The 13,663-nt window shown below is 35.9% G+C and overlaps 1 protein-coding gene across 1 annotated transcript in view; it reads right to left on the bottom strand.

Annotated features, from left to right (window-relative positions):
• The window catches only part of LOC106877733 (E3 ubiquitin-protein ligase RNF13), a 67,963-nt gene that overhangs the window by 50,924 nt on the left and 3,376 nt on the right, over positions 1-13,663 (bottom strand). Inside the window, exon 2 of the mRNA XM_052974710.1 lies at positions 2,731-2,849. The gene's annotated coding sequence lies outside the window, so the exon portion shown is untranslated. The remainder of the gene's footprint in view (positions 1-2,730; positions 2,850-13,663) is intronic.

Here is a 13,663-nt window from a genome sequence, read left to right as displayed (position 1 = left end):
TGATGATGATGATGATGATGATTACATCCTATATAAGTTAATACTACCTCAAGTTAAAATAAAATCCCAACATGCATTTTTCTTTTCTACTCTCAACATTTTTCACTGTTTCCCATCCATTTCCCTCAGTTAACAGCAAAAGAAGGATGGGTTTGAGAAAACTGGCTGCTTCACAAATCACTTGACAATGGAATTATAAGTAAATCCTTTCGGCAGCTGGCCCAGACTAAAAGCAAGAAGAACAATGTGCTTTCTTGAGGGTCACAGCAAAATCAGCATAAATGTGGTTTGAAGATATGTCAATTTGCTCAACAACCTGCAACTTGACCTGACAACCTTCATGACTCTCTAAAAATAATTATTCAAGTTCAAGAAAAGGACTTTGATAAGTTGTCCATTCACCAAATAATAAAGTGATAATGTTAGCACTACTACTACTGCTACTACTTGACAATATTTCTCATTCGAATATATACTATTACATACAGTTTATATTGCGTCAGTCACTTTCAACAATATACTGAGATAATATAAATATACATAGATATCACATTTACCTTCATTGAGAGCCATTTATTAATAGAATATATTGAAAATAGATAATTGAAATTGAAAGGGAGGCATGGCTAGTGAGATAACAAATCTAGAATAATATAGCTGATAAACAATTATGTAGGTACATTTAGGATTTTGAAATGTAAACAGAACTGCTTAGATTTCAAATCGAACGATCAGATAATCTCACATTTACACCTTTTTGGTTTTATAGCCGCCCTGACCGGTCCCATGCCGGTGGCATGTAAAAAGCACCATTTGAGCATGATCGTTGCCAGGAGGAAAGAGGTGATGTTTGTGACCTTCACAGATGGCTGAAATCAAGCAGTGATGTTTATGATCCTTGCAGGTCCTTCAAACTTAGTGAGGTCAGAAGAAAGAGATGATGTTCACAGCCACTGCAGGTCCTACCTTCCAACACTGCTAAGCTCAACACAGTTAGTTGATGTTCTGAATGTCTTCATAAGGTAAAGGTATTTGCAAGAAAAATATGGTGAGAAAGGAACTCAGAAAGCCAGTATTATTTATTTATTGCCCACAAGGGGCTAAACATAGAGGGGACAAACAAAGACAGACAAAAGGATTAAGTCGATTACATCGACCCCAGTGCGTAACTGGTACTTAATTTATCGACCGCGAAAGGATGAAAGGGAAAGTTGACCTCGGCGGAATTTGAGCTCAGAACGTGACGGCAGACAAAATACCGCTAAGCATTTCGCCCAGTTCGCTAACGTTTCAGCCAGCTCGCCGCCTTATTAAGGGGCCAGTATTAAGGGGAAGAGAGATTATAATGGTTTATAGTGGTTACTGTGAGGCTTAATGAATGGTGAGAATGTATGAGAGATCTGAAGTAAAGGAAGTTATGCCAGGTGGGGTTTGACCGATATGACAGGTAGGTATACGAGTTATTTCAGAAAGGAAGGAAGAAGAGACAGCATGTGTCATCAACCAAAGGTTGTGTATTGGTCAGTCTTTTTGTTTTTTCCAGATCAGTTGGGAGAACTTTTGGATGCAATTTACAATGAGTAGTAGTAACAACAATTATAACAGCAGCAGCATTTAATTGTGGGTCTACTTGAACTCTGTATCATCAGCAACTACCGACTATGACTGTATTGGGGACAATGACATATACACTTGTTCATTCCTTAGCGTCTTAAGACCATCAGTAGATGCAGTGCCACAGGAAGAACTATGTCAAATGAATCCGTGTTTTATAAGGTAAGTTGACTGTTATTGATAAAACTAGATTGGATGTCTTTCAATGTTAGTAAGATCCTATCTAGAAAACATACTAACAGAATGGGGAAAACTAAGGGAAACTCTTTACAAAAATATATGACATTTTCTACGATGACAGAAATCACTAAAACACAACATCAAAGTTGAACCATTTAGCATTCGAACAGGCCCATATATTCTAGCTGTTTTATGTTGAAATTGGCCAGAACAGATCTCTCTCTCTTACCTACCCTACAATGTCATCCTGAAAATACACAACCACATCATCAAAATCTCAATGCTACAAGACAATTCAGGACTAATTCAAAAAAATGTGAATAAATAAGTATTGTATTTGACACATTAATCTAAATGCTAAAGGGTTACAAGAATATAAATCTACACATCATCTTTTAATGTTCATCTTCTATGCTGGCATAATTTGGATGGTTTGACAAGATTTGATGGGTCTGAGGACGGTACCATGCTCCAATGTCAGCTATGGCATGGTTCTTACTTCGACTTTCATGCACACTGATGCTGCATGTCCAATGGAGCATGCTAGCTAGAGCCTTTGCAAATCTGCATTCAGCACTTATGTCTCACTATTAAGCAGCACAGCTGTTTGCGCACAAGCATCATACAATGTCTTTCACCCTGCGAGAGAAGCCTACTGTCCAGAAGAGAGCTCTACCTGGTTAACTTCAGTGTGAAATTCTATCAAGACGACAGGTGATAAAGAGTTAAACAAGCTGAAAAGAGACATGGCCATGCTTGCATCTATAATGCAATATAAATCTCTGCAATAAAGCCATAAAGTTTCCTGCTCATACTCAAGGTTACAACTTCATATTATAGAAGGACATATAACTGAATTTTAACATACATTTACAAATATATTTAAAAAAAAAACAACTGACGAAGCAGTAATAAACAAGATAAACCAATATTTACCTGTAATGTTTATGAAGCACAAAACCTTTTTTTAGGCTTTCACATACCGCAATTGTGTAAATTAATCTCAGAGTCTTGGGTTAATTTCAAAACAAGGTACCCCAAGTATATATATTCAACTGTAAAACAGAAAATAGCAACATTATTAAAAGATGGCTATAACAATATATTTATAATAATGAGACATTCAATGTTACATTAAATGAGAATATATAAACAGCCTCATTGACAAAGCAAGGAAAATCTCTAAGTGACATAAGCTTAAAGTCGATCAGAGATGTCTCAATCTGACTTGTGGCATTCAAAGCAAAAGCTCACGTGGGTGAATTAAAGGATAAGCTACAAGATAATGACCAAAATTTTATTGGTGATGCCATTGTCAAGTTTTGTAATTTACTTATTTCAAAAGCACAGGTGCAGGAACACGGATCAAATAGACCTAAACTGCAAATTTCTATCTTGCCGTAGCAGAACGTATGAGAAGGGGCAACGACATCAACCATAATCCTGTAGCAATGGAATCAACTGTGTGTGTACCTGTTTATTTTAATTGCAATTATAGAAAAAAATGGACAAGTTCACATAAAACCTGTGCATGCCATGTGACTGGTGGTGTTTAACTATTTAAACAAATGTACAGCATTTGTTATATATTGCTTAGGCATTCAAAACATGACAAACTGAATGAATTGACTCCAGTTCTTTTTCAAAACCTGGTAGTTATTCAGTCTCTTTTGCAGGACATAAACAAACCAACACTGATTATCAAGCAGTGATGGGAAACAAACACACACACATATATATATATATATATATATGCAAACAGGTGTCTTTCAGTTATCATCTACCAAATCTACTCACAAGGCTTTGGTTGGCTTGGGGCTATAGTTTAAGACATCTGGCCAAGGTGCCATGCAGTGGGACTGAACCCAGAGTCATGTGGCTGAGAAACAAACTTCTTACCATACAGCCACATCTGCACCTATAAAGGATCCAGTTTCTATTAAGTATTATCCAAAACAAGGCGGGACGAATCAGCTGATAAATTTGATCTTTTCTTTTTTTACAATTTGACTGATTTTACTGTACGATGGTAATTTCTGAGAAACTAGGGTCTCCAACTCAAACTATAGTTCTTAGTTTAAATCATTTCAATATTTATGTAATTCTGACACAGAAAATTATGAACACAATTTCCTCATTTTTTCTCATTAAAACAAATTTCATTCCAAACTATAGAAAACAAAAAAAAAACTATTATTGTATTTGTGTGTTATATTTTAAAATAGCATTTCTAATCTAGGCCTCTCTAGGCTGTCTACCATATCTAATACCGGTTAGCAAACACAGATAATGCTTTTATGGATCAACAGAATCCATAGAATCAAAATATGAAGCCTGATGTCTGTGGCAGTAAGAAGATATTATAACATGTACCACTTTCTGGAGGAACTGAAGAGGAGCCCTCTATATAATCACTGAGCCTGCTAACAATAGCAGCTAAATCTTAATTACATACTACTTTTGTTTAAAAGGAGTAGGCCCAAAAGCATTTCATGAATAGGATGCTTCTAATAATAACACTACTTGACTATCATCGACCTGTGGTTAAATAAGTACAACTTATTTCCAGCAAGACAAACTGATGTGTGTCGAATTGAATGCCCAAACCAGATACTATAAACCAAGTGCTTACAATAGGTTGCTCTCTTGACCATCTTGCTTATAAGGGAACATGTTTCTACAATGGTTTACAATGGAACCAATAGTAATAGAGGTTTTGACTGCACCACCTATAAAATTATACCTGTTAATATACCATTATCATCATTTAACATTTGTTTTTCCATGCTGGCATGGGCTGGACAGCTTAGCAAGAACTGGCAAGGTCAGGTTCCACGCCAGGTTCCATAGTCTGCTGTGGCCTGGCTTCTACAGCTGGATATACACTTCCTCATACCAAGCACTTTGCAGAGTATACTGGGTGCTTTTTTAATGGAGCCTTTTTTAATGGAGTCTGGTGCAATCAAATCGTCCAACCCATGCTAGCATGGAAAGCGGACGTTAAACGATGATGATGATATATATAGTGGAGGATAGGTAGGTTACCGTATTTCAAGCTTTAAATGACTGAATGACTGCATGTCATACATGCACACACGTGTGTATATATATATATATATGCAACAACAGACATCATCAAGAACACTTAATCATGTGTTTCCCAAATACTTCACGTAGAATAGCAAGATTATCACCACAAAGAATATCATTTTTCAAAGTTTCATGGCATTGGAGTAGTTACTCTCTTTTAATTATTCAGGAAATGATTTTATCCAGTTTCATGCCTTCACACAGTGTTTCCATCGCTACTATCAAAATACAAACAGCTTCTTTCCGGTGTATGAAACTATCAACATTATAACCTCCACCTAAGCGAAAGCAGAGGCATTGTTTTGTTTGTTTGTCCGTGGACAAGATACCTCAAGAACTGCTGGATGGATTCTGATGAAACTTTCAGGGATGTTTGGCCTCATGACTAGCACGAACTGATTAGATTTTGGGATCAATCCAGTACTGGACAATGATTCTGGATTATTTTTCCTGTTTTTTTTTTACTAAATTTTTAAGAGCGGTCAGGTTCATTTTTAGTATTCTTGCTTGTGAGAGCAGTCAACTTTATTTCAGATATTCTCATATTAAAAATCATCTCTGGTTAATCGTTGAGAGGACGTTGGTGTTGCCTTGGCGGAGCTTTGCGCTCTCTGAATGCTCTTGTCTAGATTAATTTGTCGCAGTTGTAATCTAAAATGTAGCCATAAAAGTGTGTCAACATAGGGAATATTTCTCTTAACATATAGGCACAAGCATGGCTGTATGGTTAAAAAGCTTGCTTCACAACTATGTGGTCTTGGGTTCAATCCCACTGCACAGCAACTTGGGCAAGTGTCTTCTACTATAGCCCTGGGCTGACCAGAGCCTAGTGAGTAAATCTTGTAGATGAAAACTACAAGAAACCCATCTCTCACACACACACACACATATGTGTGTGTGTGTGTGTATGCATATATGTACCTTTGTCCTAACACCATGTGATGGTGGTAAACAATCATCACTGTAATATAAGTGATGATAATGTTTGTTTCCTTTCCAGTCTTCCATAGAAAAAACATGTATGGTCATGGAAAATATTAGCTTACTTGGAAACAGGGGAATACTGGCAACAGGAAGGGAATCCAGCTATAGAAAATCTGTCTCAACCATGCGATGACGTCAAATGATGATATATGATATCAAAATCAAATGCTGCCATTTACATGGCCCACCTCAGTATCCCTCAAGACATAACCTTGGGAATTTCCTTGTGTGGATTAAATATGAATTCAAGAAGTTTATGATTATATGTAAGAAAATGTCTACAATGTAAATTAGGATGGGAACATTTTTGTGATCTACAGTTTCTAAACCGCCCGCCCTCTGTCAATATTTGAATAATTAGATTCATCAGCAGTTGACCTTCCTGATAAATATAGGACTAAGTGGTTGGTTTGCAATAAAACTTCAGACATAGATTGCTCAATAGCTTTGAATGTCAACATGCCTATTGGTATCAAATATCCTTACAACAGGATTCTCAGCAAGAGCACTATTTTTTGTATTTAAATCATTAAATGCCTATTACTAATCCTTTTGTCCACGCACAGTCAACATTTTCCTTGCACAATTTCACAAATGATTCAACTATCTCAGCAAATTTTGGTAGGTATTGACCATAAAAATCCAGCAAATGGTGCTAGTATAGTATGCAGTCTATCACATTGTCAAACTGTATAGCCAGGGTTATCTATCTTGTAAAGGAAACCAATTTTTCCATTATACGGACATTAACAACAAATTAAACTGCAAGCTGAGCGTGAGTGAGATTTTAGAACTAATATTTTTCTTTGTCATGGATATATACCCATGACCACAATAGTGACTCATAGGAAAATCTAAAAATACAATAACTGACAGGTACAGTATGTGCCGTGAGGTGTGTGGAGTTGTCTGACGAGGGAAGATAGTTGGAACGAATAACCCCATTCAGATTGACGAAACATAATTTGCTGGTTGTCGAAAACACATTTGAGGAAGAAGGTTGAATGGTGACAATGCTCCTCTCTTCGAAGACAGTGATGCAGAACAATGAAACAATAGGAACCATGGACGTAGAATTGATCGGCTGTGGATTTTTGGTCTCAAACAAGGCTCAGACTGTCGATTCTTTTCTATGGAACAGCACGACAGGAACAGTTTGATCCCAATTATTGAAAGAGAATGTGAAAAAGGTTCACTAATTCATTCAGATGAGTGGCCCACTTATAATAATTTAAATCCCATAGGTCATCACCATCTGACAGTGAACCATCAACGACATTATGTGGATCCAGTGACCAGAGAACACACTCAAGCCATTGAGTAGTTATGGCTAGATGCTAAAACTATAATTCTGAAAAAAAAAAAAAAAAATGATCACTGAAATATCTAAAGTTTTTTAATCTCAAAAATCTCTGAATGAAACAGTAGATAACCTTGTTTGACACTGTGGTAGACCGCACCCAGCAAATCTTAACTCTTTAGCATTCAGATTACACATTGTTTTGAATTAATCATGCATTAGCTTCAAAACTTCAATGATGTGGTAGCTTATTTTTAGAATGATATTACAGGTAGGTGTAAGAGATCAGATCTGGCCTCCTTGAACATGAAACAGGTAGAAGATCTGGGCCTGATACAGTTACTTTAAATGCTAATGGGTTAAAAAGGACTCTAGTTTCTTTTATTATTATTATCATTATTGGGGGACATATTTTCTAGAATAAAAGTCAATCTGGTTTTAATACTTTCATTTGAAATGGAATCTTTCTCAAACTATTTTTTTTCTGATCTAATAATCATGCTTCTATCTGTCGATCAATCCAGTGTAATATGGGTCTTTTAAGTACAAATCCTCAGCAGTTAGTTGCACCCAAACACTTCCATGTCCAACACAACAAACCAATAGGGCTGTTAATAGTATTGTTATTTCTATCTGAATTCAGTGGTACACAACCACAGATATCAAATTTCAAATAGATAATGATTATTTATTTTTTTAAAATCATTATCTATTTGAATCTGGTGACACACACCCCAGTGATTGAAGTTGGTAAACAAATTCTATCACAGCTAATGTGTCTGAGATGGGTTCAATATTAGAGGTTGAATAAGAGTTTGAATATAAATTTTCCACCAGAATTTCATATTACTACTATAGAGAGAAACCGCTTGCTAGTATCAATTGGAACAAGTTCTAATATGCTTTTCCAACCATTTGTTGTGATTCAACGTCAACTAGTGGAAATATGAATTGGTAGTTTAAAGGATTCAAAATATGAAAGAACCACATTTAATGGACATACAATCATTTAACAGACTGGCATCTTCAAGGCAAAGCAATAGCAAGAATTAATTAGGAGTAAAGATTGTTTGCCAACATAATTTGGCAGTCCTGGTTTAGGACAAATGTTGCTGTAATTTAGCCCCAGGAGACATCGTCTCCAGCTAGCTATACCACACGATCTGTGTCCTTATATTTTTTTTCGAACAAGGGAATCTAGCACCCCCACTCAGCTCAAAACAATATCTGTGTATCGTGATTTCCGGGTTATTTCCCTTCATCAGCACACAATCATTGTTCGGCTAAAGGTGGTGCTGCCAAATTCCCCTTCGAAATATATAGTTTTCAAAGTGACAACTAGTCACTGATCTATAAATTAAAAATTAGAAGGACACAGATCATGTCGTATAGCCAGCTGGAGACGATGTCTCCTGGGGCTAAATTACAGCAACATTCGTCCTAAACCAGGACTGCCATGTTATGTTGGCAAACAGTCTTTACTCCAAAGTACTGTTGCTGAATATCTCTCGCTGTGAGATTTACAAATAGTAATTTTCTAAGAATTAATTAGTTTTAAATGAGTTCCAACAGTACCAGAACTTTTATTATAGTCCACAACCACTACTATGGCTCCAACAACACCATGACTTTTATTACAGTCCATGGCCAGCTACAATTAGTATAATCTTATATTACACGCCAGTTTCAGTTGTTGATCCGTCAAACTAGAAAAGTAGATGACTTTCGAGAGGGTTTTGGTTGACTAATGAGTACCCAAAACCTCCTTGGAATTACAGTAAACTCACTACTGGTATACTCTTGAATACCCTAGCTGATACTATACAATTTTCCTTGCAGTGGTCCTTACCTGGTAGTGCAAACATTCCCATTATCAATTTGTCCTATACTTTCCTTTGTAAAGCTACAAACTGATTGAAAGTGGGGGTTTTGTTGTTGTTGCTCAATTTGCTTAGTATTCTACATGTATGACATTTTCCTATTAATAAACACATATTAATAACCAGAAAATTGTATTTTGGAAATTTCTTCCTTTTAGCAACTGGCATTTCTAAGTTCTACTTTCAGAGAAATACTAAATAATTTTTTGTTGTACGGAAGCTTAGACAGGCATTGAGCGACATATTTCCAAACTGTACTTGTTTGTCAAACATCCTTGATCTATGGACTGCCTGATTCATACCTTCAACAAGTCTCAGTTGTATTAATCCATGTTCATTACTTTACCCATCTTAACTATGGTTTTTACAATATCAAACCCAGTTCTAAAAGCCAAGCAAAATTTTTACAATGTTCTCACATGACTCTTGACACAGACACATAAACCTGCTTCATTCAGCAATGACCAACTTTTATTTTAGGTCACACATTATTCCATATAATCTATTGTATTTCTCTGAAACCCAAATGAACTACAGACCTCATTGTCAGCCTTCCATAAAAATAGATTAAACCTTCTTCAGACCACCAAGGTCATCGCTATCTTTCGATTTCTTTCTTGAAGGTGGGAACTACAAAACATTATAACCACATCTTATCAGGATCAGTAAACGCCAATCAGGTATCCTACTGGCAATGCCATTTGTTGAGGAAAATATTAATTGATAACAACAATTCTTTCTACCAAAGGGACAAAGCTGAAATTTTAGGGAGGAGAGTTAGTCGATGACATCGACTCCAGTACTTCAAACTGCTGCAGGTTAAGGGACACTTTGACTAAAGCTGTAGTCCTTCCAGTCTTCTTAGCCACCAGTTACACACTGTCCATATATATATGGTGCCACATAAAAAGCACTCAGTCCACTCTGAGGGTGGTTGGTGTCAGGAAGGGTACCCAGCCGTAAAAATCATGCTAAAACTGACAGTGAAGTCTGGTGGTCTTCTCTCTAGCCAGCTCTTGTCAAACCGTCCAACTCATGCCTGCATGGAAAACGGACACTAAATGATGATGACATGTAAAGATATATCAACATTTTAACATCTACTTTTACATACTTGCATGAGTCAGATGGAATTTGTTGAGGCAGATTTTCAAGAGATGCCCTCCGTGCTGCTAATCCTCATGTTTCCTAGTATGGTAAGATTCCCCCATATTCCTATGCGAGACCTGTATGGCAGTGATACTCATTTACAATTACCATGAGATTTCAAGAAAAGGAGACAGAAAACTACACATACAATTACATTATGTGTGTGTGTGTGTGTGTGTGTGTGTGTGTGATGGACTTCTTTCAGTTTTCATCTAACAAATCCTTTCGCAAGGCTTTAGCTGATCTAGGGCTATAGTAGAACACACTTGCTCAAGGTGTCACATAATGGGGCCAATTGTAAAATCAGTAAACAAACTTCTTAACCACACAACCCTGAAGTTATCTTGGATGAACAGCAAGTTCATAAATGAGAGTGAATACCTAAGATTTAAAATGTGAAGTTGGGATTTTAATAATTATGGAATCAATTCTGAAGCAATTTAACCAACACATAAGCTAAACTATAATCAGTCACGAAAAGGATTTTTATTTTTGTTGTTTTTTTTTTTAACAGAATAGTCCCAATATTTTGTTAAGTAACACTTCATAAATAAAATTTTTAAAAATAATAATAATATTGTGAGGTTAGATCTGGACATGCAGAGGGCCTTAGAAATATGAGATGGCAAACCGAAGCTACTATGAGGGAGGGCAATGGTGTGGTCCAGTGGCCTGGTGTCTCAGTTAAGCAACATTTTAATGTTGCTCATAATTTGGTTTTTTTTTCTTCTTTAAAAAAAGGCATGAACGTCATAACGTCGTTCTTTCTTTTGTTTTTAAATGTATATTTTTGCAGCAACGTAAAGAAATCAATAATATTCGAAGATTTCAGTGGGTGACAATTTCAAGTTGAATAAAGGGAATCGTGAGTTCGAGTGTCACTGTTCCCTAAAATTTATAATCAGTCATAAGAAGAGATAAATGGATAATAATTGTATTATCATCCATTGTATGAGCGTGTTTCGTCAATTTGTTTTTAAAATATAAACATGGATGACTGTATTTTCTTCTAGCTAATTAAACATTCCACAGATCAGGTGATCAATAATTCTTGATCAGATATACACATGATAAAACCAATTGGAGAGAGAGATTTATTCTATCCAGCCAAGTTAGCCCTGTCTAAGGACAAGGGCACGAAAATCAAGTTACGGAATGCCGTAAAGTGAAACTCTAGGTGAAATATTAAATATTTACTATAAGGCAATAGAATTTTTTTTTTTTTTTGCGTACAATTTCAATATAACAGTAATACTTCCAACCATGTTACGACCCGTATATATAGCTAAGGGTCGGTACGTACGTGAATTCACAAACAGAACAATAAAGCAATAAGACGGATATTGTTAGTGGTAAGCCAACCTTAATCGAGCAGACCTATATTGATGGTAGACGTTCCACCAAGATCAAGACTGCGTCATCTAATATGTGGTTCTCTTCAGGAAGTACGCTCTGATTTAGCTGCTGTTTCTAGCTGGTCAAACACCTACTCTTCAGTTTTGCTAACGAAAACTTAAATAAAAAAAAAAAACACTTGCTAAATGGAGTAAGTTTAATGTTTCCGACAAATCATTTCAACAAAACTATTAAGTTTTAAAAGACATATATATATACACACAACCCATTCGAGGGTGTGTAACTTCCTACTTTAAACAAAAATTGCTTTTTCTCTGGATAAATCTTAAAACTTGGTCCGATATTTACAAGCACAACAGGAACAAGACAAAATTCAACTATATCAATACTTGCTCGGTGGTAGGTCAACCCTCATCGAACAGAAGATCTTACTTGCTGTCTTAGCTCCAAGTTAGCCCTCAACGAGCAGATAGATCTATGATCGAAGGTATCCTAACCGTGACAGTCTCACATTTTAATACCGATAAACCACATAAAGTGTCCGTTTATCTAAAACGGTAGAAGTTTTGTAATATAACGAAAACACTTCTGTCGAAATGCTACATGACATGGGAGGTTTGAACCGACGAACAAGTTTATTTTTAAATAAGATTCTAACAGTAAAACTCGTTTTAGGAAGCTTAAGTTTACACATATCAATATTCTTCCATTTCGTTTACTACAGCAATGCACTTGAAAGCTGCATTATCTTTTAATTTCCATATCATTTATATTTAGCTATATATAACGCCTACTTTCGTCCACAGGAAACGGAGGCACTCTGCAATGTTAATCAGATAATTAACTCCATAACACTGAAATGTCACTGAATTTATGCTGCGAAATCTTCTCTACAATGGCTCCAATAATAATAATAATAATAATAATTTCTATCGTTGGTAGAAAGCCCAATGAGGGTAGCGAGAAGAGTGGAGTAAACCAACAGTGTAAATTACTGGTACTTGTATGACCGACTCACGGAGAGATTGCTACAATAATAAACTAGTATTGTGGCAATAATAAATGACAATTCTAATCGACGACATAAAACTAAATTTTAAATTAAATCGAACACACCCTGATTCTAAAAGAATATAAGCCCACAGCTAAATCGATGTGACATGGGCAACAGTCTCCAATTGTTTATTTTTAGCTTTTTTCAAATTCAAAGAAAAGGGGGTTTGTCAGAATATGAAATGTGTTGGGACAGGAAGCACAGAATAGTTTATAAACAAACAAATATATTTTGACTACAGCAAACAGATAAAAAAAATAAAGTTCGCTATCTCTTGGGTCTGGAAATTATATAACAATACAGGCGGTGGAGGAGGGGGTAGAGACAAAAAATTCACACACACACACGTATATGTACGCTTATATATATATATATATATATATATATATGTATGTATGTATACGTCTGTGCATATATATGCGTATATATAAGTTTAAATACCTACATACATGTATATATATATGTGTGTGTGTGTGTATAAGTTTATATACGTATATGTGTAGAAATTCGCTATAAATATTGTACATAAGATGGAAATGAAAGATAGGTGCTTCGTGTCATATAATCAATCCATTTCCTATATACTACGAACCAAAACAACAAAACTCAAGAAAAGAGGGCGGCCTCTACGTGGTCACTAAGCATACTAAGAACAGCAGCCAAAATCTCCCTGAAATCACGCCCTACAGACTTGGGTAAGTGGGAGGGGGGGTATCAAATTAGAGACGGATGATGTGGTCTTGGATGCAGAGCGAAGAAATGGTCATGGGTGGAACGTCTTTGATCTATCCGACCAAATGTGACACGGGTAAAAGAACAACGATTGAAAAAATATAGACGGAGATTGAACATAAATGCGAGATACATACGATGTAAATGGCTGTTCTTAGGTCAATAATAATAATACTTACAACTACTACTACTACTAATAATAATAATAATAATAATAATAATAATAATAATAGTCTACTATAGGCACAAGGCTGAAATTTTGGCGGAGGGAACGAGTCAATTTCAGCGACCCAATTACCTTTGTCGACCCTCCGAAAGGATCAA

This window comes from Octopus bimaculoides, chromosome 19, assembly GCF_001194135.2.
Source record: "Octopus bimaculoides isolate UCB-OBI-ISO-001 chromosome 19, ASM119413v2, whole genome shotgun sequence".
Lineage (NCBI taxonomy): Eukaryota > Metazoa > Mollusca > Cephalopoda > Octopoda > Octopodidae > Octopus > Octopus bimaculoides.
This window is presented reverse-complemented; position numbering and strand designations above follow the sequence as displayed.